The sequence below is a fragment of the Diabrotica virgifera genome, chromosome 4, assembly GCF_917563875.1.
Source record: "Diabrotica virgifera virgifera chromosome 4, PGI_DIABVI_V3a".
NCBI lineage: Eukaryota > Metazoa > Arthropoda > Insecta > Coleoptera > Chrysomelidae > Diabrotica > Diabrotica virgifera.
In genome coordinates this window covers 240,158,392-240,183,054 of record NC_065446.1, presented here as the reverse complement: position 1 = coordinate 240,183,054, position 24,663 = coordinate 240,158,392, and the positions used below count along the sequence as shown (strand labels likewise).

The 24,663-nt window shown below is 31.7% G+C and overlaps 1 protein-coding gene across 4 annotated transcripts in view; it reads left to right on the top strand.

The window, feature by feature from the left end:
- Positions 1-24,663, top strand: part of LOC114327208 (scavenger receptor class B member 1) — a 633,383-nt gene that overhangs the window by 124,583 nt on the left and 484,137 nt on the right. Inside the window, exon 1 of one of the 4 annotated variants that reach the window (XM_028275745.2) lies at positions 5,238-5,655. The exons of the other annotated variants lie outside the window; for them this stretch is intronic. The gene's annotated coding sequence lies outside the window, so the exon portion shown is untranslated. Of the gene's footprint in view, positions 1-5,237; positions 5,656-24,663 lie in introns of those variants that run through there. 4 annotated transcript variants of the gene reach the window in all.

The following is a 24,663-nucleotide window of genomic DNA, read 5'->3' as shown; positions in this document are numbered from 1 at the left end:
GTAGGATGTAGAAGTGTAGAAGTAGAGTAACATTTTTGGATGTTGTTTTATGTGCTATTAGATTGAAAATTTAGTATTTTATTTATTTATTTATTTATTAACCATACAGAATAACTGTCTCATTACATGGTTAAAAAAATATAAATTTACAATTCTATATTGTTAAATAGATGATTTTCTGAGTTATATAAAAATTATACAAATTATCTCATTATCATTTTCAGCATTGTAGCGGTTGAATACTTTTTTACACAGAGGTGTTTAAAATTTGACTTAGTATCAATTTATAAAACTTTGTCCGATACAGGAACCAATCTACATCGACCAAAATGTTTAAATTGTTTAATAACTTAAGTGCATTGGTAAGGGAAGATCTTGCGGCAACAAGATTGTGAGGTATATTGAACATTAATGAAGATCGTGTCCGACGAGGAGCAATATTGAATGGAAAGAACGAAAGTATATAAAATATGGGCTGTTAATCTTATTGTTGTCTTGAAGCAGCTAAGACAAAAGAAAACACATAGATTAAGAAATATAAGAGACAAAGAAGGAAATATATATTAACTACAGAAAGAGAAATAATGCAAAGATGGAAGCAGTACTTTGAAGAACTAAGAGAATGGAAACAATATCAACAAGAAAGAGAGGAAGACATGATCGAAAATACAGGGGAAATGTAACAAATAACAAAAGAGGAAATTGCGGAAGCCATTGACAAATTAAAAGTGGGAAAATCTCCAGGCCAAGATGAAATCACAGCTGAAATGTTAAAGTACATGAGTGGAAATTCAAAAGAAAAATTCCGAGAACTACTAAATGAAATAATCACAGCAAAGGAAATACCATCTGATTGGAAAACAGATATAATAGTACCACTGTTTAAGAAAGGAGACGCAAGAAATTGCGAAAATTATAGGGGTATTACATTGACAAGCGTTCCTGCCAACATATTCAATAGAATAATTGAAAAAAGGCTAAGGGAAAAACTAGAAATAAAATTAGAAGAATCCAAGCATGGCTTCAGAAAAGGAAGGAGTACCCAAGATATGATTTTCATATTGAGACAAATAGGGGATAACTATTGATGAAAGGCAAAGATATACATATATACTTTATTAATCTGAAAAAAGCTTTTGATAGAATAAGAAGGGAAGATATATGGAAATGTTTAAAGAAAAATGGAATAGAAAAGGATATGACAGAAATAATTAAAGCCTTATATAAAAATAATAAAATAAAAATAAGGACGCACCATCAAAAATCTGATGTATTCCAGGCAAAGATAGGACTAAAACAAGGCTGCGTACTAAGTCCATTACTTTTCTCAATGGTACTAGATGACGCAATAAAGCAATGCAAGGAGAAATCTAAAGACATGATATTGGGAAAATGGAAAATGAACAATATACAAATACAAGAATTACTATTTGCAGATGATATGGTATTGTTAGCTGACACGGAAGAGAAACTGCAACAAATAATAAACACTTATACAATAGAACTAAGAAAAATGAACATGGAAATAAACACCGATAAAAGTAAAACAATGGTTATGGCAACTACAAAAAAAGTGATAAAAATTAAGGTAGAAGAACAAGTGTTGGAACAAGTAAACAGCTACATATACAAAGAAATAAACAATAAAATAGGAAAAGCAGGGACAATTTATAATACATTAAGAAATACGTTCTTTGGAAAGAAAGAGTTACCCAAAGAAGTCAAAACACAAGTGTACCAAAAAGTGGTTTGACCATCAATCGTCTATGGGAGTGAGTCGTGGACGCTAACAAAGAACAACAAAAGAAAAATCAAAGCTACAGAGATGAGATTCTTGAGAAAAATAGAAGGGGTCACACGAAGAGACAAAATAAGAAACGACACAATAACTCAAGCTCTAAAGATAAAACCCATAGAGACAATTATAGGGGAACGACAGTTAGGATGGTTGGGCCACATCCATAGACTAAACGACACAAGAATAACGAAAAAAGTATATGAAGTCAGAGTACAAGGGAAAAATAAAGTAGGTCGCCCAAGAATGAGATGGGAAGAACAAGTTAGACAAGAAGCAGAGAAGAGAGGACTGTAATGGAGTATGGCAAAACAATTAGCTCAAAATAGAACAGCATGGAAGAGAAGTATCAAAAAGGCACCACAAGATTAAAACATATGGACAGAAAGATGGGTCAAATAAGTAATTTATATTCATTAAAATTGTATTGTTAAAATAAGTATTGTATAATTATTAAAATATATTGAAATGTAGATATTGAACTAGTTGTAAGTAGCCCAACACCGAAAGGTACGAATGGGCTTAACTGATTAAATTAAATAAAATCTCATTGTTAATTATATTGTATATAAACATAATGACCATTAAGTCTTCATTAGAGACAATATTTTAAACTCGTTTCTTAAGTGTGCTGACCTAACAGAATTATAATCAGGTCAGTTTTTGCTTATTTTAAAATACAAATACCGAAGAACTTTATTTTGTACCTTTTCTAATTCTTTAAGTGTTGACATATACTCACAAAACCATATTACGCTTGCAAATTCCAATTTAGGTCGCACTAAAGTAAAATAGAGAAATTTTATTGTATTAATGTTTGTAAATGCCATTGTCTGTCTTCTAATAAAGCCAAACAGTCTGTTTGCTGCTGAGATCGACTGATTCATAGGTATCCCAAACGAAAAAACTTAATTGTATGTTACTCCTAAGTCTTTTACTTCAGTAACCCTAGTATATATATAGTCAATTTCTCACCTCCCATCTCATAATAAAAAATAACTGGTTCCTGTAACCGAGTTATCGTCATAACTTTACATTTATTGATATTAAGCTCTAACTTATTAACTATCCTCCATTCGTAAATACTAGCAATGTCTTTCTGTAACTTAATACAATCAAGTACTGACTGAATAATTTTGTACATTTTTAAATTATTTTCAAATAAAAGACACTCAGTATATTTACAAATAGAAGGAAGGTCGTTAATGAATATAATAAAGAGAAGAGGCCCTACATTTGAACCCTGAGGAACTCCCGAATTAGCGTAAAACTTTCCTGATACATTACCTTTGTGTCTAAAAACCTCTGTTTTGACGAGTTCAATAAACTTATTAGACAAGCCATATGTACTTAACTTTTAGTAACACATCCTGATTAACGCAGTCACAAGCTTTTCTAAAATCCGTATATACCGTATCAAGTTGTAATTTAGTGCTTAATGTGTCAGCAACCTGGTCTGCAAAAATAAATAAATTTGTATTTGCTGACTTGTTTATCACAAAACCGTGTTGTTGAGACATTATGTACTTTTCTATATAGGGTGAGCCAGATAACTGGCCTATTAGAAATATCTCGAGAACTAAAGGCAACAGAATCATGAAAATAGGAATAAAGGGGTTTTGAAGGATGATCTATTAAATGAAAATATTTTCGTCTCTTTGCAACTTCCGGTTATACCTGAAGTTGCTTATAACTTCGTTTTTTTTAAATGGGACACCCTGTATATTTTTACATTTTTGGATTCTACTCAATATCTTCTTTCTTAAAATATGAGGTTTTGTAATATTATGCAGGGTATTCTAAGAGATATTTACGTTTTTTTTTTTAATTTAGTAGCAACATTCACACCCTGTAGAATTGTAATAATTTGCCGTTAAAGACTCTGCTTAAGTTCAAGTGGTTTTTAATATAGTTTACTATTGTTAAGAATCATTAGTACAGCTAATTTTGAAATTTTATTATATAGGGTTGGTCGAAACTCGGAATGAATATTTTCTGAGTTTTCTTAAATGGAACACCCTGTATTTTAGTATTGTAATGAAATGATATTTCATGGTACTTTTTTATTTCTTCAGCATTCCCCATACCTAACTGCTTTAATTTGTGAGGTATTGGTGATTCAAGCTAAACATTAATTTCAACAAAAAATACGTAAAATTCTATTATGTTGGCCGTGAAAATATTTAATCACAAATAATTTTTCAGAAATAAATACATATTAATCCAGACTGATCCTTAAAATTACCAATAATGGTTTAGCTATCAAAATAACTACGTAGTTAAGATTGTTGGTGCGATTAACAATTAAGCACAAATTAAAGCAGTTAGGTATAGGGAATGCTTAAGAAATAAAAAAGTACCATAAAATATCATTTCATTACAATACTAAAATACAGGGTGTTCCATTTAAGAAAACTCAGAAAATACCTATTCCGAATTTCGACCAACCCTGTATATTAAAATAAAAGATTTAGCTAAACTAATAATTCTTAACAATAGTAGACCATATTAAGAATCATTTGAACGTAAGTAGAGTTTCAGATATCAAACTACTACAATTCTACAGAGTGTGAATATTGTTACGAAATTAATAAAAAAATGTAATTATCTTTTAAAATACCCTGTATAACATCACAAAACCTCATATTTTAAGAAAGAAGACATCGAAGACAATCCAAAAATGTTAAAATATACAGGGTGTCCCATTAAAAAAAAACGGAAGTTAAAGGAAACTTCCGGTATAACCGGAAGTAGCAAATAGATGTAAATATTTTCATTAAACAGATGACCCTTCAAAACCCCTTAATTCAAATTTTCATGATTCTGTTGCCTTTAGTTCTCGAAATATTTCTAATAGGCCCTTTATTTGCCTCACCCTGTATATGAATATAACTTGTTATGTATAATCTGTTCAAAAAGCTTGGCGGGAACAAACAGATTTATGTATTAGTGTAGTAACTAAAGTTTTCCAAATTGAAGCAAAGACTTTAGAAATAATTATGGTATTAAAAATATGTACCATCGGTTCAATCAACCACTCACTACTTTTGTCTATTCATATTACTTTTATTTACTATTTTTACTGGGAATAAGCCACAATTTTAATGTCAAAAATTAACTTATTTTAAAGTAAAATTGGGGCTTATTCCAAAAAAAAAAATACTATTTAAATACCTCGACACCGTAAGGTACAAGAAGACGGTTTAAGTAAGTAAGTTAAATGCCGTAACTTTTATATTTCTTTAGCGGCACCTATTTGTGCAAAAATAAATACTGTCAGTATTTGAAGAAATAGAATTGAACTATCCACGTAACCGACCAACAAACAGGTGATAAACAATCGTCGCATAACAACATCCAGTTTGAAATGCGAACTTACGAAATTTTCGTCCGTCCTACATTATAAGCACAAGCTCGAGTACCCACCGTCCCCACTTGGCCACCCATTTGACTTGTTTGTGGTGTCTTATCAAAGTGATAGAGAGTACCCACCTTTACCATTCGATAGTGTTTTGTTCTGCAGTACTTTCTTGGATTTCTTCGCGCATTTAGCATAACAAGTAGGTCGTGGATGACCATGCCAGCGACGCCTGTCGTACTATCATCCCCGTTGTAGCTACCAGTGGCTATTTTCACGCGAAAATTTTTAGGAAAAACTTTTTTTTTCGTCAAATTTTGAAAAAAAAGATCGTGAAATCTTTTATAATTTTTCTTATTTATTTTTGTGAACTTTGCAATAAATACATTTATACAATATTCAGTTAATGTTAGTTCGTGGTGATACATAGTGATCCCAGTGATAAATTTTTGGATTCTTTGTTTTGGATTTTTTAAAATTATGTTCCAAAAATATCTTTGAGGTAAGTGAACCTGATTTAGAAAATTTACTTTTTTTATTGAAGAAACCGGTCTATATATTTTTTATATTTTTGAACTTTCTGCCTTTATATGAATATAAAATAATAATCCAAACGGAATCTGTTTTGAATTGGATATTTTACATAATAGTCTATTTATAACATGCGTCAGTCGTAAACCGCTCAATTTTTTATTTATCAAAATATTTAAAAAATATAAAATTTTTGCTTTTTACGCCCATATTTTTACCAACTAGAACTCGAAAATTTAATGTTTATTGCTTAAAAAATACGGGGATATAAAATATTGGGGAAAAATTGCAAAAAATAGAGTTTTGATATTTCTCCTAGAAAATCTTCCTAATGCTACTTCAACGTGTGTTAAGTTTCATTAGGATCGGTGTAATAGTTTTTGCATAATAATTTTGCAATCCATGGTCCGCAAAAAATTGCAAATTTTCAAAATTATACTGCGTCCAAAATAAACACTTTAAATAGTTGAAATTTTTGTTTACATATAAAGAAAAAAACTAGTTTTCAAACAAATGTTGAGAAATTGAAATTCATCAACTAGGAGAGCGTACTATTTGTTTTAAAGTTATAAATAATTTTTTGACATAAATAAATAAAATAAGTTAGCGAGACTTAAACATACCAATTTCAAAATGTGTACACATATTATACAAGTTTGAAAGATGCTTCTTAAAAAAACAATGATAAAAACAGTGATAGTGGGCTCGTAACCTTCCGATGACCAACCTTTTTTTGTTACACGGATGACCAACGGGGGTCAAAAATGACCCCAGTCAAAAATGACAATTGACAAAAAAATTAAGTTGTTTTAAGAAATAAAATAATGTATTCGTAATTTTAATGTTACTATTGTATCAATAAATAATAAATAAACATTAGTAAAACATATTTTTAATTACAACTGAACACAAACAAGAATCATCGTTCTGAACTTAGAAATAAAGAAATTTTAAAATACATATACTAATTATTTACGTCGCCACAGGAAAATTGATAATTTCGTCTTTGACTCCAAATTCAGGAAAAATTTATTTTTTTTTCGTAAAATATAGGGAATTTTTTTTATTACAAAATATGAGGGTATCTAGAATGATATTAAAGTCAAATAAAAAAAATAATGAGTTTAAAATTGAAAATATTTCTTAATTTTGTTAAATAAAACATGCATTGGGGTCAAAATTTACCCCCTTGGTCATCCGAAGGTTAAACCAATACGTTTGTTTTGTTAAGTATTTTTTATTTAAAAATTGTTGCGTGAAGCGTTTCGTGATAACATGCATAAAAAAACAAAAAAAAAAAATTGTTTTTGCGTAAAAAGTCGGTCGAATGCATGAGAAGTGCATGAGAGGTAGGGTGGGTGAAATTGTAATTTTTGGGCAGAATTAAATTTTTTCAATTTTTGCATTCTCTGTGGTTAAAAAATAAGACTCAGCGCAACTTTAGTTCAACACTCCATATCCCAATTCCTCCCTTTACCACAAAAAACGTAATTTTTCTTTTTTTTTTCGGTGGGTTGCTGGCAATTTAAAAATTTCAAAAAATTCACATGCATAGTTGAGGCTTTTTCAAAACGTTCCTTTTTTTGTAGACTCGTAGTTTGGGTGTACATACCTAAAAAAATGCTTGTTTTTCGAAAAAAAAAACGCAACTTTTAATGGAGATGGCTGCAAGTCTAATTTATTTATTTTGTGTATTGTATCAAAAAAATATATTCCTTTTTGTAAATTTTTTTTCAGCTTTTTTAAGTAAGGTGTGCCACCTTCAAATGTTTTAGGGGATATTCTTTATTTTATAGACTTTAAAAGATTTCAAATCAAGGATTTTTTGGAGATTAAATTATATAATTTGAAGTAACTAAGTTCTTTAGCGCATTTCACAAATTAAACAAAATAACTTTAAACCCAAAAACATGGTTATCACAGTGTTTAAGATTTTTTGCAAGTTTTGAAAACAGGAAGCACAAGTTTTGAAGGACTCATTTATTTTAAATTATATATATTCTATAAAAAAAACTTGAATTGATCTTTTTTGAAGTCTATTAAATTGAAAAATCTCCAAAAAAAACCCCAAAAACAATTTTTTTGAAATTTTGAAGGTAGAAATATATTTTTTGAGAAAATACAAAAAAAAAATACACCCGCAGCCATCTCTGAAAAAAGTTACACGCTTAAAAAAAATGCATTTTTAGGTTCCTAAAAAGCATTAGGTTCCCTGCACTAAACCTACAGATCCATAAAAATTACAAATTTTTTGTAAAAGCCTTAACCATGTATGCGAAGTTTTTGAAATGTTTAAATTGATTGAAACTCATGGGAAAAATGAAAACATAAAAATTATGTTTATTAATCAAATAAAAATTACGAGGGTGGGGGATGATGGGCTAAAATTACGCTTCTTTTATTATTCTTATTATTTAATCACATTGAAGTGCAATGGAATTTGACTACCGATAGGAGATGCGATACTCTACACGCTGCACTATGCAGATGACCAAATTGTAATTGCACAGGACAAGGAAGATCTTAAATATATGCCAAGGAAACTAACAGAGGAATATAGAAAATCGGGTCTGGAGGTGAATACCAAGAAAACACAATATCTATGCATAGGATGGGAAGAAACGGAGAACCTGAACCTGCAACAGGAGACAATTACAAGCTGCAATGAATGCATTTATCTGGGAATAAAACTAACTAGTACAGGACGAAACGAAGAAAGTATTAAGGAAAGGATAGTAAAGGGAAAACAGGTGATAGGAGCCCTGAATTCGGTACTGTGGCAAAAAAATATAAAAACAGAAAATAAAAAACGAATTTACAACACAATATTAAAACCAGTGTTAACCTATGGAGCTGATGTCTGGCAATTAACCAACAAGTACAAAGATAAATTACTAGCCACTGAGATGGATTTTTGGAGAAGGTCAGCAAGAAGATCTAGACTAGAACACATAAGAAACGACGACATTAGACAACAAATGGAAATAGAAAAAACAATCATAGATGACATCGAAAGACAACAGCTAGTTTGGTACGGACACTTAAGACGAATGGACGAAAGGAGAATCCCCAAAAGGTGTTAGAATGGACCCCCACAGAAAAACGAAAACGAGGAAGACCAGCAACTACATGGATAAAGCAACTACATCTCCAAGGCGATGTCTGAAAGAAATTTAAGAGAGGAAGACTGCCACAATAGAAAGGAGTGGCGATTAGGAATGGAAAGGCGTAGAACGCTATAAAACCGATATAATATATATTTAATCACATTTAACGTAAAAAGAATGAATTAAAAATTCGTTAATAAACAAACATAAAATTTCATTAAACCACATATAGTACAACGCGCTATAATAAGTAGTCACTTCTGTCGGCACTCATCAAATGCCACGCGCTGTTTTTAACGGATACATCTAAATATTAGCTATTTTTTGTTACTGGAACATTCTTTTCTGAAGCTTGATTTATTTTTGATAAACCGTAATAGTTGTTTACTATAATTTTTTTATTATTATATATTTTATTTAAATAAATTATAATTTATTAGCTGACATCGTAAATTCAATTCCGAATATTATATCGGACAACTTAATATTTTATTATCGTCCATAGTTATTTAAAGGTTTACCAAATTGACAAGCTTTATAAATCAAGTTCAATGTAAAATTTTGCGTAAAATCTTCAAGACACGTGTAGAATAAAATAATATTTTAAATTTAAATCACTTAATTTGAAGTGTATTATAAATAATATATTGGAATGTTATTTAATACATCATCATCATCAGTGGCGCTACAGCCTTACGAAAAAGAGCCTCGACATTTCCAAGTCTATTACGCTAGTCAGTCCTATCCATTGCCAACCGTTGCCAGTTTGCTGCGCCTACTTTTCTCTCATCCTCATCTACACCATCCTTCCATCTGAGCCCTGGCTTACCCCTGTTTCTACTTCCCACAGGTTGTGGCATAAGAATTCTTTTAGGAGTGTTGTTCTGCTGTGATCTTGCTACATGTCCCACCTATAGTCTTCCTATTCTTATAAGAGATACTACGTTTTTACCACCAAATTGTTGTTTATATCTGTGGTATACCTCGTAGTTGTACCTCCTCCTCCAAACACCATTTTCACAGATACCACCGAATATTCCTCTCAGGATCCTTCGTTCAAATATAAGCAAAAGGTTTTCATCTGCTTTGATCCATATGTCAACACTGGTTGTATAAGGGTTTTGTACGAGTATATGGTTATTTTTGTTTTTTGGCTTAAGTTTCTGCTTCTCATATGTCTACTCAGTACAAAATAGCATTTGTGTGCTAGGATTATCCTTCGCTTGATTTCTTCCGTCATGACGTTCTCCTTGGTGATCAGGAAGCCTAAGTATGTGTTATTTAATACATAGTTGTAGTAATTTTTGCGCTGGACCCGCTGGACCGCGCTGGACAGGCGAGGAGTAAAGGTCGCAGCATATTATAATGCAGGTAGCGATTCCAGCAAGTAGCATTTAGTTTCCAAAAATATGATTTATTGGTTTTAAATATGAACAATTCACACTGTCTGGAACGTATCGTATCAGGCCTCCTCCTCTATCTGTTCTCCTTCGTAAGGATGTAGTGGCGTCATGTAAGTCGTTTGACTATTTCTATCCAATCGTCTCTCTCATGTGCGTGTTGTTTTGCTTCGGAGAACGAGTAACCAGTCATGTCCCTTATTTGTTCCGACCATCGTAATGGAGATCTTCCTCTGGATCTTCTGCCCTCTACGTTGCCTTTAACTATCATTCGTTCCATGCCTTCCCTTCTTCTAGTTATATGTCCAAAATATCTCAGCATATTTTGGTTGATATTTGTGCTGAGTCTAGTTTTTATGTTAAGTTCGGCTAATATTGAATTATTTGTGCGATGTGCGGTCCATGGTATGCGCAACATTCTCCGGTAGACCCACATTTCAAATGCCATTATACGTTTTGAATCTGCTTTTTTGATGATCCAAGTCTCTGAAACGTAGTTGGCGATAGGAAATATTAACGCTCGAACAAGGTGTAATTTTGTGTTTTTTGTAATGTCAGTATTCTTCCATATTTTTGTGAGTTTGGCTGTTGCCGATCCGGCCATTATTATCCGTCTTCTCATCCTCCACTATTAGTAATAACGGAGCCTAAGTAATTAAATTGTCTGATCACTTCGTAACCTGCCAAGTCTCTTATCTCCGGTTGGTTGTTTCTGATTCTATCGATGATCATTACTTTGGTTTTCTGTATTTTTATTTTCAAACCATATTCTGTACTCACCGTTCCTAGCCTTTTTATAATTTCTTCCAGTTCTTCTGGCGAAGACGAAAATATAACAGTGTCATCAGCATAACGTAGGTTTTTTATTTTTCTTCCTCCTATCGTTGCTCCACCTTGCCCTTCCTCAAAAACTTGACGCATAATGTGTTCACTATATATATTGAATAGAATGGGGGATATTTTACATCCCTGCCGCACTTCAGATTTTAATTTGAAGTTTTTCGAAACCACATTATTAACTCTTACATTAGCGGTGTTATTTACATAAAGTGCTTGTAATAGATAGATTAGATGTTCTGGTGTACCCATTTCTCTAAGTATATGCCACATTTTATCCCATTTTACGTTATCGAAGGCCTTGGAGTAGTCAACAAAGCACAAATATGTTTCTATGTTAAACTCTCGAGATTTTTCGATAATTTGACGAATATTAAGAATGTGTTCTCTTGTTCCCCTACCTGGGACGAATCCGCATTGTTCTTGTGGAATTTGCGGTAAGAGAATGGATTTTAATCTTTCATTGATTATTGTTAGAAATACTTTGCTCGCGTGAGATATCAACGCTACTGTACGGTAATTACTGCAATCTGTCGGAGAACCTTTTTCGTATATGGGAATAAACGTGAGTTTACCCCAGTCATTTGGCCACTTTCTGGTATTCCAGATCTCATTGCAAATTCTAAGCATTACTTCCGTCCCTAATTCTCCCATTTCTTTGAGCATTTCAGCTGTTATTCCATCCTCTCCTTGTGCTTTTCTACATTTTAGCTTTTTTATTGCCGACTCAATCTCAGATTTCAATATTTGAGGTTCTTTTTCATAACTTCTTTTCTCTGTATTATGGTCTGTGTCGTTGTTAGATTTCACAATATTTTTTCCAAACCTCTGCGATACCGTCTAGGTTTGTTATGGTATTTCCACTATTATCTTTGATGATCTGTGTCTGTGGTTTGAATTCTCTCGCTAGATATTTGACTTTGGAGAAAAGTTCTCTAGATTCTTGGCGGTCCATATATAATTATTTTTGTCCCTTCTGCACAAGTGTTTTATAGTTGTATTTATGGTGCTTATCTCTATTTCTTTTTGTATTGAATTTGACGTGCCGTTTCTAAGTTTTCGTCTTTCTTCTACAAGGTTGAGAGTTTCTTCAGTCATCCAATGTTTTTTCCTATCTATTTTTTCTTTGGGATTTGTGTTGTTGATGGCTTCGGTGATCAACTTCTTTGTGTATTCCCACGTTTTCTCAGGGTCTCCGGTAGTAACTGGTAGGTCAGCTTTTGCTAGTGCCTCTCTAAACTTTTCCGGGTGTTTTTGAACCAATTTTTGTGTTTTTTTGCAATTCTTTTACTCTGCACCTTAATGCGAAATTCTGGCGTATCAGGCACATTTCAGTAAACTTAGGTTTTTCGGAGCATACGCTGCGTGCTGGAATCGCTACCTGCATGATAATATGATGCGATCTTAAGATGCAACTTTTAGATCTCCCTCCGCCGTCTTTGCCCTAGCAAATCGTTGGTTTGCAAATTTTAGAAACTAAGAAGACGTTACCAGAAAATTGGTCCCCATAAAGTTTTATTTTAAATAAATAATTATTTATTTTAATTATATTAAAATAATTATTTAATTATTAATATTTATTTTAAGTTTATTAAAAATAAACTCTCGTTTGTTGAAATTAATTAAATTTGTAGTGAAAATTATTCATTGAAAAACACTTCATAATATTTTGTTGATGTTATTTTAGTATAAAATATCTATAAGACAACTAGAAAAAAAATTCTAAGGAATAAAAGATCATTTGTTCAAAACATTTTTAGTTATTTTTGTTTATACCTTTTTAATTTTTCATTTTATGATAAAAAGTAATAAGAATAAAGTTTATATTATATACAGTGCGGTGGAATAAGTGTTGCCCCCTATTAACTTGTTTATTTTAAGAATATAAGCAAAACGCTCCGACAGGTCAATTTTTAAACTAACCATAGTATATTATAGCATCAACGTTTCGAACTTTACGCGATCCCTCTTCAGGTGACAGGCATAACATTGATTTTTTTAAATGGGAAAGTACATTATGTGACACCTCATTTAAAAGCCCTTAAAATAATGATTTCAAAAATGTATAATACTTTAATCCTGTTTGAGAGCGTAGGCGCAAAATTTCGGTCAAACTATTTTTAAACGCATTTATTTTTTTAGAATTCTGAGAGAACTAATAAGTATTTTTGAAAAATTTAAACGCAGAATCAAAGATTAGATTATTACCGAGGGCTGACAGTCCCTTAGAATAAACAAAAAGTTTTTTTTGAATGATATATTTGAAATTAAAAATCACACTAAATTTTCTCTTTTTTCGCCACTGTGACTTATTAAAATAAACATTATAGGAGTTCTCAGTGAGTTTGGACCATCGAGAATACTGTAATATTTCATTCTGTGTTTAAATTTTTCCAAATATTTCTTACTTTTTTCAGGATTCGAAAAAAAATTATTGCATTTAGAAAGAATTCGACCGAAATTTTGCGCCTACTCTCTCAAACAGGATTAAAGTATTATACATTTTTGAAATCAGTATTTTAAGAGCTTTTAAATGAGGGGTCACATGATGTACTTTCCCATTTAAAAAAATCAAAGTTATGCCTGTCACCCGAAGAGGGATCGCGTAAAGTTCGAAACGTCGATGCTATAATATACTATGGTTAGTTTAAAAATCGACGTGTCCGAGCGTTTTTCTTATATTCTTAAAATAAACAATTTAATAGGGGGGGGGCAACACTTATTCCACCGCACTGTATAATAATAGTACATAAAGACAGTTTACGAAATATGACGCGAAAACAATCTGCACCGGTCTTTCCAAGATGGCCACTAGGAGACATGAAATATATCATACAAACAAAGAAACATAAAAAAAAAACAAATTGCGTCCCCTGAATAACGGGCATTTTACTGTTATTGGGATTATCCCGTTAAAAAATAAATAAATAAATAAATAGTATTCATTTAAAAGGTTACCAAATCAACAAGCTCTAAATCAAGTTCAATGTTTTTTGCGTAAAATCTTCAAGCCACGTGTAGAATAAACTTAAAAATTTTAATATTAAATCACTTAATTTGAAGTGTATTATAAATAATATATAAGAGTGTTACTTCATTCAGAATCGATTAATTTTTGATAGTTATTGACTACTAACCTCAAGTTCCAAATAGTGAGACGTGAGACCATGAGACGATCGCTATTAAAGAAAGTAAATATTTCGTTGTCTAGATTTATCTAAGACAGACACATCTGTCAAATTCACCTTGACGACATTGTTTTTTCTGTTTGGTCAGATATTTACTTTCATCGTTTGATGGTGGCTATCTGTAACCAAAAGTTCACTATAATATTTCTAACAATGATAATTTTATTTGTTATTGCTTTGAAGAGTCCCGTTGAGGTCATTTCTTTAGTCACGACATTTGATTTCTCTCGAGGCCCCCCTTTAACCGCTTAACGCACCGATTTATTTGCAAAAATACGTCACAAAATTTTCTATTTATTTTATTACAGTAAAATAAAGTACGAACAAGACACCCGTGTTGAGCTGGCCCCCCCTACTTGCAAAAACCAAAAAACAAATAGCCTTGATTTATGAGCTAGTTATGAGCTCTCATATTCCGCAAACTAAAAATTTTGAGCTCGTTCCACTGAGCAGGAATTTGATACTTTAGTGGGGGGGGGGCTGAGTCAGCCCCCCCACTACTTAAAAATAGGAATATTGAATCGGTTTTTGCGGCAGAATTACGAACTATTTATGAGCTCTTGAAATTATATAGTTTAGATTTTTGAGCTGATCCCCTTCACCCCCAAACAAACCTTAGTTGATTTAACTTAAGAGAAAAATGCTGAGAAAACTTAAAATATATCGTATTGCGGATATAATTCCTATAGCTTATATACTCTAAGAATAAACTATTAAATCACGTGCATTTCGATTATTGAGCTACAACCCCTTCGCAAGAAAACCACCCTATCTTCCCGGCTTAAGAGAAAGTTGTACTTAAAATGCATTAAACTAATTATTTGGCGACTACATATCATTGAATAATTTATAAGCTTCAAGCTTCCAAATTACGCGCATTTACATCAGTAAATTAGAATTTATTTTGTATAGTGCAGTCACTGAAGGTAAAAATCAGCGATTACCTTCAATTTCGGTGAACCTTCATCGATTTTCACGAAAATTGGTCAGTGGTTAGAGGATACGTCAAGAAACAAAGGTGACATGGTACCACCTTGCGCCTTTACCCTGAGGGTGGATACCGCCCCTTCTCGGGGGTGAAAATTATTTTATTAAAAATAACTACACAAATCAATAAAAGAACAAATTAAAAGCAAAATTTATTATATAAAGTTAATAAAATAAGTCAATACTTTTTAAGTTATTAATTATTCGTGAAAAAATGCATGTTATGAAGCGGTTTTTCGTAAATCACTGAAAAACTGTAAGTTTTCACAAAAAAGTTAATAGTAGTTTAATTCGTATAGCTTATATTCTAAGAATAAACTCTTAAATCACGCGCCTTTCGATTATAGAGCTACAACCCCTTCGCAAGAAAACCATCCCATATTCCCGGCTTAAGAGAGAGTTGTACTTAAAATAATTTAAATTAATTATTTGGCGACTACATATCGTCTAATAATTTATGAGCTGGCAAAATATACGCATCTCAATTATTGAATTGCCATTTTCTTTCTATAGTGCAGTCAATGAAGGTAAAAATCAACTATGACCTTCGATTTCGTTAAATCTCCATTCATTTTCACGAAATAACAATAATAACTTGGGGTTTTATCCTGGGGTATATGTCAGCCCTTCTCGGGGGTGAAAATTACTTTATTAAAAATAACCCCACAAATCGAGAGAGGGACAAATTGTAAGCAAAATTTGTTATATAATGTGATTAAAATAAATCAATACTTTTTGAGTTATTAAAGATCAAATATTTTAATTTTTCTGAAAGAAAATGCATGCTTTAAAGCGATTTTTCATAAATAACTGTAAGTTTTTACAAAAAAGTGATCATCACTAAAAGTGAAGCTAATAAAGAATATAATAAATTGCTTACTTGAAAAACCCTTTAATGTTAATGTAATGTAAGTTATTGGTAATTAAATGTAGGTTTATTTTTGTCTGCGACTGTTCAAATCTATGGATTCAAGCTTAAATAACGGGAAAGAGATTCATTTTATAACACTTAGGTACTAAATACTTGTCAAAGTACTTAGAAATACCTATCAAAAATTAGCTCCAGAAAAAGTTGATAGCATCAAAATCCGCTCACCAATTTTCGTGAAAATGAATGGAGATTTACCGAAATCGAAGGTCATAGTTGATTTTTACCTTCAGTGACTGCACTATAGAAAAAAATGGCAATTCAATAATTGAAATGCGTATATTTTGCGAGCTCATAAATTATTAAACGATATCTAGTCGCCAAATAATTAATTTAAATTATTTTAAGTACAACCTTTTCTTAAGCCGGGAATATGGGATGGTTTTCTTGCGAAGGGGTTGTAGCTCAATAATCGAAAGGGGCGTGATTTAAGAGTTTATTCTTAGAATATAAGCTATACGAATTAAACTACTATTAACTTTTTTGTAAAAACTTACAGTTTTTCAGTGATTTACGAAAAACCGCTTCATAACATGCATTTTTTTCACGAATAATTAAAATCTTTGATCTTTAATAACTTAAAAAGTATTGACTTATTTTATTAACTTTATATAATAAATTTTGCTTCTAATTTGTTCTTTTATTGATTTGTGTAGTTATTTTTAATAAAATAATTTTCACCCCCGAGAAGGGGCGGTATCCACCCTCAGGGTAAAGGCGCAAGGTGGTACCATGTCACCTTTGTTTCTTGACGTATCCTCTAACCACTGACCAATTTTCGTGAAAATCGATGAAGGTTCACCGAAATTGAAGGTAATCGTTGATTTTTACCTTCAGTGACTGCACTATACAAAATAAATTGTAATTTACTGATGTAAATGCTCGTAATTTAGAAGCTTATAAATTATTCAATGATATGTAGTCGCCAAATAATTATTAGTTTAATGCATTTTAAGTACAACTTTCTCTTAAGCCGGGAAGATAGGGTGGTTTTCTTGCGAAGGGATTGTAGCTCAATAATCGAAATGCACGTGATTTAATAGTTTATTCTTAGAGTATATACGCTATAGGAATTATATCCGCAATACGATATATTTTAAGTTTTCTCAGCATTTTTCTCTTAAGTTAAATCAATTAAAGGATTGTTTGGGGGTGAAGGGGATGAGCTCAAAAATCGAAACTATATAATTTCAAGAGCTCATAAATAGCTCGTAATTCTGCCGAAAAAACCGATTCAATATTCCTATTTTTAAGTAGTGGGGGGGGCTGACTCAGCCCCCCCACTAAAGTATTAAATTCCTGCTCAGTGGAACGAGCTCAAAATTTTTAGTTTGCGGAATATGAAAGCTCATAAATAGCTCATAAATCAGGGCTATTTGTTTTTTAATTTTTGCAAGTGGGGGGGGGCAGCTCAACACGGGTGAACAAGACTACTGTAACTAGATAATCTAAAGTAAAAAAAACGTATATCTTACTGGAATTATCTTCTTCTTTTGCCCCTTAATTTGTACAATTTTGAACATAGACTTCCCCCAGTTTCCCAGTATTGGAAAAATATAAAATAATAACACTTTTATAAAAAATAACTTTTTTATAGAAAACCTTTTTATTATTTATAGGAGAGAATATAAAATAATTTAGCGATATTAAATGCTTAAAATTCCAAAAATTACACTGTAATAAAAAAGTACTTTTTATACTACCACGGTTGTTTAAAATAGTATGTATAATTTTAAGTATATAAACTTTTAATTATTTATTAAAACAATTAAAAAAAGATACGCAACGGCCGGGTTCCAATTCGGGACCGCTCGAGCTGCAGTCTAATGCCACTGAGCCACCATCACGTTTTATGTAGCAGATATCGATTTATTAACGTACTTTAAAATATCATTGCATTAGTCACATTTTTAAAATAGTTTGAAATTAAAAAAAATCGATTTATCCATATAGTGTGATTGGTTAGTGGGGTAAAGCTCTGTAGATCCGTTATAGTAATAGATAGTAATAAAAGTTAATAACAAAAATTGTAACTTTGATTATAGATTGATAATCAGTAATCGTAAATTGTCAGTTTTAGACAATTCAGTCATGGCTTACTTAAAATTTGGAAAGATTTAGACCCGTAATTATTCATAATTTTGCTCTGAAAAATGAAAATATCTCGAAAACTAATAAATTTACACATAGGCAATGTTAGGTATATAAAAATTAAAGTATGGTAATGGTACTTTTCGATGATATAAAATACAGGGTGTTCTATTTAAAATTACTGAGAAAATAATTTACTTGCACTTTGACTCACCATGTATTCAATATAAAGAAAATTAGCAATATCAATCATTTACGAAAATTTTGACAATAAGTAAAACAATATGACGTCAATAAACCATTGCCCTTGTGCTTACTTTTATTGTTTTCACCCATTTTGAAAAAATGTGAAATCTTTGTATTATCCACGTCCGTCTGTCCGTCTGTCCGTAACCACAACTCCTCCGGCAATATAGCAGTTAGAATGACAAATGAGGTGTCAAATGAAAGCTGATAATCCAAGGATGGTACTAAAGGTGAGATATTTGACCTTGGCGGTCTGTCCGTCGGTCTGTACGACCGCGAATATAACTCCTCCATCATTATACCAGGTAGAATGACAAATGAGGTGTCAAATGAAAGCTTATAATCCAAGGATGGTACTAAAGGTGAGATATTTGACCTAGGCTGTCTTTCCGTCGGTCCGTACGACCGCGAATATAACTTCTCCGTCATTATACCAGGTAGAATGACAAATGAGGTGTCAAATAAAAGCTAATAATCCAAGGATGGTACTAAGGTGAGATATTTGACCTGGGAAATCTTTCCGTCGGTCCGTAGGACCGCCAATGTAACTCCTCTGCCATTATACCGGGTAGAATCACAAATGAGGTGACAAATGTCAAAGTTTAGTAAGAATGACTCGTAACATTAGTAAATTCGTATATCAATCCACGCAAAGTTACACGTAAAATTCAAATATCGTCTTCCAGTTCTACTTTCGATTACTTTGGGTGAAAACCTAGGACTTACGAAGTCCAATTACTTGTTTATACAGGGAGTTGAGCTTGTTACGATTTTCATATAAAATTGGTTATAACTTTGTAAATATCCTGTATAACATACCAAACCTTTATATTTTTATAATGGAAAAGTTATGAAGAGTTCGAATATAAAATAAAATACAGGGTGTACTATTAAAAAAAAAACATAAGTTTGGTCTGCCACTGTATTATCGCCTACCCTGTAACATTCTAACTAATTTTTTAATGTGCAGCTCAAAGTTCGCTACAATTTTTGATATTAAGTTTTATCGCTATACATTACTATAACGGGTCTACGGAGCTTTACCCCACTAATTAATCACACTGTATAATAGCAGTTAAATATTGCATTGTTAGCTAGTTCTGAGCTTTTCTGAAAATTTCAAGTGCCTAGGTAGCCTAGAGCTATTTTTAAAATGGATTACAAAATTTGCGAAGTCCGTGACACCAACCAAGCCAAGTATATAAAAAGGTTTTAACAATATTCAATAGTTTTCACAAATAAAATATGAAATTAATATGACATATAAAGTAACGCCATCTATTAAAAGTAAACATCAACCGAGTAAACTAGTAGTGTCATCTTTTGTATAAAGCCGCGGCAAAATAACAAGAACCAACACTGCGGTTTCTGTCGTTGTAATATGGTCTTTCAACCAATTATGAGATATATCAGATTTTTATCAACATCCTAAGTGCTCTTAACTTTGTTGCAAACATACGCTAAACACAGTTACTCGAAATAATATATAGTGTAGTTTAAACTCCGAGGTCCAGATTATAATTCCACACCTGACACTAGTATAAAAAAGTACTTTTTATAATACCACGGTTATTTAAAATGGCATATATAATAATTAACTTATAAAGTATGGATTTTAAGTATATTAACTTTAAATTATGTATTAAAAAAATTAAAAAAAGGTAAGCGAGAGGTAAGATTTGAACTCAGGACCAGTAGATCTCCGATCTAATGCTCTACCACAGAGCTATCGGCCCTCGACGTGTTGATGTACGTTAAAATGGAATTCAAATGTCATAGTTAATATAAAATGTCATAAAAATTACATTTTTAAAACAGTTTGAAATTTAAAAAAGAATCCATTTATCCATAAAATAGCAGTTAAATATTGCATTGTTAGTCAGCTCTTAGCTATCCTGAAAATTTCAAGTACCTAGTTAGTCTAGAACTATTGTTAAAATGGATTACAAAATTTGCAGAGTCCTTGACACCAACCAAGCCAAGTATATTAAAAAGGTTTTAATAAATAGCATGATGCGCCCACCCGAGTTAACTCGGTTATGCGAAAATAGAAACGTATTTCAATACCGAGTTAACTCGGGTGAGTGCGTTAAGCGGTTAAGTGTATTTATATTTCCTTCATCATCATGGCATCTACACTCCTAGCCCAGTGATTACCGCCCTCTTTGGGCTCTTCCGATTCATTTGTCGTGGGGAATCAGTCCTCATTAATAGTTTGGTTTTACAATTGTCTGTGTGACTTGTGTCTTCTACAATATTATTTATCCATTTGTTTCTATTTGTGCTTATGGTCATTTATTGTCTAACTCCCATCTTCTTAAGGTCCGCAATTATCTGGTTCTCCCATCTTGTTTTCAGTCTTCCTCGTGTTCTGTCTGATTTCTTTCCATTTTCTAATTTTCTTCATAACTGCTTCTGGATTTCTCCTTATTATATGTCTCATCCATTTGAGTCTTTTTTCCTTGATAAATTAAAAAATGATAGAATAAATTATAAAATCTAAAAGTAGAAGATACAGATACAAAGATGACCTGGGGACCCTTAGTTAAGATACATCGGTAAAAAGAAATGATATTGTTATAACCAAAATAAAAACTTATCGGGTAATGTAATTAATGAGGAAGGAATACCCCACAAGGGGATATTGATAAAGAGAAAGATGATGTACTCGCCAATTTCATGAAGCAATATGAAAAAGAGATTTTAATTGAATTGATTATATCAAGATATTTTGCCGAGAGAAAATCGCAATAATTAGTAAACATAGTGTTTAATTATGACGTTGGTCACTTATATCAGCATTTTACCTAAACTGTTTACTCATTATGGCATTGGCAAACCTTGATTAATTAATTTATTGTTTCTTGATCATTAAGATACCTGCTTGTCACCAAAATAAACATTACTGGAAATTTTCCTGACGTGCAAATGTTTTAACATTAGCATTTTAATTATTATTTTTATATTTTTAATTAATTTTCTTCTTCTTCTTTAGGTGCCGTGTCTGTATTCAGACGTTGGCCGTCATCATGTTTACAATTTCCTGAAATCTCTCTCTATCGGCTGCTGCGCGAAATAATTCTTCTACTGTGCAGCCACACCATTGTCTAATATTACGCAGCCATGAAAGTTTCTTTCGACCAATCCATCTCTTTCCCTCCACTTTTCCTTGTATTATAAGGCGAAGCAGATGGTATTTAGGTCCTCTAATTATATGGCCGAAGTAGCCGAGTTTTTCTCCTCTTTATGATGCTTATGAGCAGACGTTCCGAATTCATCATTTGAAGAACATCTTCATTGGAAGTGTGTGAAACACACGATATCTTTAGGATTCGTCGATAGCACCACAATTCGAATGCTTCTATTTTGTTTAGCATTGTGGTTTTTAACGTCCATGTCTCACAACCATACAATAGGATAGACCACACATAACATAATTAATTTTACAACTGGCTAATGCAAGTCCTTTTCTTTTCTACTTGTAACAATAAGGTATATTGACAGCAGGGGCTATCATTATTATCATTAGCAATTTTGAGTCAACAACTGAACATAGGCCTCCCATAATAGTCCAGGGCGCATCTGTTTTGAGATGGACGTTGGGAGGTGACTCAAATTTTTTTGTAGAAATTGCTTGAAAATAACTTAAATAATAATATTTGAGTTATCCTCCCACTCAAAATGGTCCGTAACATTGTTTAAATAATCAAAATGTCAAAATATGAAGGAAAAATTCGATTTTTTATTGGTTTTTTGATTATAACTTTAAAACTGTTCATTTCTGAGAAAAGTTGTACTGACATAAAGGTTGCGTATTTAAATTTCCTACAATACAGAATTGGTTATAAATTTAAAAAATAGTCACCCTTGTTGCAACATAGCAATAATTGCGAAAAAAAAACCATACAAAAACAAGTATTGGCATTTTACGTTTTTCAACAATTTGTGCTACACCTAGGACCTTTATATTTTACCCAGAAAAACTATATGATATATTAAAACAACACTGTAAATTTAATTAAGATCGGTTTAATAGATTTTGCAAAATAAATTTTGCAATCCAGCTTTCGCAAAAAAAATTCATTTTTTTAAAATGTTGCAGGACTGAAAATAAAGCAGATAGCATGTTGAGTTTTTTTTGCTTATAGAAGTGTACTGTACCTTTCATTTGCAATTTGCAAAATTAAAATCGATTAATTAGCACGGCGTCAGCAAATTTTTTAAATAGGTAAACATTAATTTTTGGTGCTACGCGCAGGACAGCGGTGTTCGATTCACACAAGTTGATTTCCACCAAAATTTCTTCCAATCTTTATCTAATATATTATTTTCTTACTCTATATTTTGTTGTATTTTAATATTTTAATTCCACAAAAATCAAACTAATTTTATTATTGTTTGTGAAATATTGTTTAAACAATTGCATATGTTTAAAAATAATAAAATTTTATTCTATAAGTTAAAATATATGAACAAAGAAAGTTTTTGCTAACAAAAGTGTTATTTCAAAGGATAGAGTATGTGTTTTTATTTTGCCATAAACAAATTTATTTATTTATATCGAAATGTAATAAAAATTAAAATGTATCAATCATTATCAAAGGTCATTGGAATGCCAAATCAGAGCAAACTATCCGCTATCCTGCGCGTAGCACCAATAATTAATGTTTATTGAAAAAAATTCCTGGCGCCGTGGTAGTTAATCGATTTTAGTTTTGCAAATTGCAAATGAAAGGTACCGTACACTTCTATACGCAAAAAAATTTTCAACTTGCTATCTGCTTTATTTTCAGTCCTGTAACATTTTGAAAAAATGATTTTTTTGGGAAAGCTGGATTGAAAAATTTATTTTGCAAAATCTATTGAGCCGATCTTAATGAAATTTACAATATTGTTATCATAAAGTTTTTCTGAGTGAAATATGAAGATCCTAAATGTAGCATAAATTGTTGAAAAACGTAAAATGCGAATACTTGTTTTTGTACGGTTTTTTCGCAATTATTGCTATTTTGCAACAAGGGTTAAAAAAACTAACTAAATACTAAAAACTAATAAACTAAAAATAAAAAAAACTAACGAATTATTTATTAATATTGAAACTTATGGTACAATTTGTTAAATTATTTAATGAAATCCCACTTGTTTGGGCTGTGGTTTCACTTCTAACAGAAACTCCTGCAGAATCGCATACATTAGTAGTATCCAACATTTTTTCTCTTCAAATACGCGATCAAAGTTAAAAACTTGGAAATATCAATGCCATCATAAAGAAAAACGGTGGATTTAATTATTGAATATTCTGCCCAGAGGCTTCCAGGAGCTTTCAACTGCATATGTCTTTGAACGAAATATGCCAATAGATAGGTCTGGATCCCGCGTATGAAAAAAAAGTTGATTAATAGCAAGCTGAAAATTTGTTAATAGCTTAAGTTTGTCTAGTCGGACAAACTTTGATATATGGGAACACTGGAACAGGGAAAGTTTTAATTGTGGAACAGGTTAAAAATTTGGAACGGTCAGACCACGAAAACGACACATGTATTTTGTCCGACAAAACAGACTTAAACTCTCCGAATAGAGATTAAACACTCATGTAAAAATCAGACTGCTATTTGTCACCAAATGGGCGTTTTAATGAGTGGAACATGTAGAATATGTCAAATGACAGGAATTATGACAGGTGATAAATAGCAGTCTGATTTTTGCATGAGAGTTTAATCTCTGTTCGGATAGTTTAAGTCTGTTCTGTCGGAAAAAATAAATGTGCCGTTTTCGTGGTATGACAGTTCCAAATTTTTAACCTGTTCCACAATTAAAACTGCCCCTGTTCCAGGGTTCCCATATATCAAAGTTTATCCGACTAGACACCCTTAAGCTATTAACAAGTTTTCAGCTTGCTATTAATCAACTTTTTTTTCATACGCGGGATCCAGACCTAAGAGTCTTTTCTTCGATTCTTAAATTCTTGCCTTCGCACCATTTTTTTAAACTTTGGTAGGTATTTTGATAACGGATTTTGGATTTTTCGGGAATAATTGCGGAACACCCTTCTTCCCAAGCCCGTTCAATTTCTTCAAATTCACTTTCGCTCATATTTTAATTTATAATAATCAAAATTTTACTTAAAATTATTGACAACTAAATAAAAACTCAATTCGCCATTGTTGTTATGCACCCTAGTTACTACCTAACAAC